General features: G+C 44.2%; 1 non-coding gene across 1 annotated transcript; it reads left to right on the top strand.

The window, feature by feature from the left end:
- The first annotated feature begins 1,050 nt into the window (after window positions 1-1,050).
- LOC114234923 (U6 spliceosomal RNA) lies at window positions 1,051-1,155 on the top strand. The gene has a single exon (XR_003621104.2). It is a non-coding gene; the product is annotated as a U6 spliceosomal RNA (small nuclear RNA).
- The last annotated feature ends 1,275 nt before the right edge of the window (window positions 1,156-2,430 follow it).

Genomic DNA, 2,430 nt, shown 5'->3' with positions numbered 1-2,430 from the left:
TAGGTGGCGTGCAGTAGGTAGCCGATCAATGATTCTCTCTCATCATTGATGTTTCTATCTCTCTCTCCCTCTCCCTTCCTCTCTGAAATCAATAAAAAATATATTTAATAAATAAATAATTAAATGTCTAGATATTCTAATATGGTCCCTTGTCAACAGGAGAGGAATTCCCACCATGTATAATGGACATAAAAGGAGACTATGCGGATCAGATGCATTGAGTTTTTGAAAACCTCTAAATTCCATTTTCAACACTATATTTTGAACTTTTATCTTCCTTTTGTGCTGTGATGTCAGTGTTTTAGACTTTGGATGGCAGTTGTTTGAAGAGGGATGATCACTCGCTCTTTTGTTTGATCTATCTATCTATCTATCTTTAAAGATGCCCAAGGAAAAAAAAATTAGAAGAAAACAGTTCTAAAATGAACTGGAAATTAATGTTGTTCCATTAACATTTTACAAAAAATACCTTGGGGAGATAATTACATACCAGGGGAGCAAATTGATGGTGTATGCCATAGGTCTGCCAGAAAGAAAATGTTTCAAAGTGGGTTGTGTCACCAAAAATTATTTGGTCTTGACAATTATGACCTAAAACAATGTTTACATTTGGAGGACCGGTTTCTACTTGGGTGGGGCATTAAGTGATACAGTGCAGGAGTCATGCTAAATTGAAACGTGATCTTAAAGCCTCAGACAAGAAGGTAGTGATTAGTTGTGGAAGGCAAGAAATGCACAACTAAGTCCTGGGTCCTAGCTACCTTGGGCTGCACCAGAAAGGGATGGAGAGGCCAGGGAGGAAGCCAGGAATGCCCACAGGGCCAATGAAAGCCAACTCTTTCATAGAATTTTATGAGCACTTCCCAAGATTTTGTTTGATCTCACTGGAGAATAGGCAGGGTAAGTGCCCTGGTTTGTCCCTGTTTATAGCTGTGGAAACCAAGATTCAGGTGACGCATCCCAATACAGAATGAGGGTAGAAAGGGGCCACAAGTCAGGCCATCTCTTCTGACCCTCAATCCTGTGTTCTGGCTGCCCTGACTCTCAAAAACCTTCCTCGGCAGCACATATACTAAAACTGGAACGATACAGAGAAGATTAGCATGGCCCCTGCGCAAGGATGACACACAAATTCGTGAAGCGTTCCATATTTTTTTAAATAAAAATTTAAAAAAAAAAAACCTTCCAGAGCTAACAGCTCATAGTAAGAACCTTGGCAATGAAGGCACATTCTAAATGGGGCTGGTACACTAATGGGCATAAACTCATTGCACAGAAATGACTTGACTTACTGCTGCCAGGGCAGTGGGCACGGTGCTGCTGCTGCTGAGGCCCCGCAGGGCAGCCATTTTCAGCTCAGACCCACAGCTGCCAGTGCTTTATTTGACCTGCCAGGCAGGGGGAACTCGGAAAAAGAGACCACAGAGAGAAGGCCCTCATATTAGACAGGAAGCAGAGCCACTGGGAGTATTGAACTAATGAAGTCCTGGTAGAGAAATACTGTTCTGTGAGGGAGTGTGTGCAGAAGGCAACACTTAGGATGCCCTGTGGTGAGAATGAATGGATGCAAAGCAAGAAGCAAGCACCTGGTTCAGATCAGGAGTCACAGGAGGGCAGGGTGAGGCATGAAGACCAGAGACAAATCTCTTCCCATTGACCACGGTGATACAGGAGCCCAGCGGTCCATTAGGGGAGAACTAGAAACTGTAGCAGACCCACTTTCAAAGATTTCCTCAACTGACCTGGTGATAACAGTGGAAATTTCTTAGAAGGATTCACAGTTCCCTGTGGGGTCCCACCCTTGCTTGACTCTCCAGCCTCATGTCTCATTATACTCCACACCAAACATGCAGAACCACACACAGCCCACACACAGTCTCTCCAGCCATCCAGCACATTTACTGCTTTACTTCCATCACGAGACATACTCTCTCTTGCTTCTAGGCCTTGACCCCTGCTGTTCTTTGTACCAGCTTCATTTCATCCTTCCTATTCCAATGGCTCCACTCCTCCTAATCCTTTGGGTATCAGCCTAAAGGTCACTTCCTGCAGGAACTGTCTCTCCACCCCCTCCACCCTCACCAGGTTTGCCTGCCACACTCTCCCATATCAGTCTGTACTTCCTCAAGCCTCCCTGTAATTGCTTGATTCATATTCCGTCCTCACCAGCTGGCAATTACTTGCTGGAAGCAGGGACTGCTAGTGTGCTCACTATGGTAACCCCAAGGCAAGCGCTGTAGTATTTGTTGAATGATGGGATAGATTAATTCTTTAATTAACTTAGCTGGTGGTAAAATCTAGTAAACAAAAACCATTTCTCCTTTATAGATATCAAGTTCAGTTGGCCTCAGCTCCACAGAGATCTAGCTAGACAAGCTCCCACCTCTCCCCAAGGCTACATAAACACCTGAACAGATTCTATTACAGTCA

Source organism: Eptesicus fuscus, chromosome 2, assembly GCF_027574615.1.
Source record: "Eptesicus fuscus isolate TK198812 chromosome 2, DD_ASM_mEF_20220401, whole genome shotgun sequence".
In the NCBI taxonomy this organism is placed as follows: Eukaryota; Metazoa; Chordata; class Mammalia; order Chiroptera; family Vespertilionidae; genus Eptesicus; species Eptesicus fuscus.
Note: the sequence above shows the minus strand (reverse complement) of the source record. Positions and strands in the feature narration are given on the sequence as shown.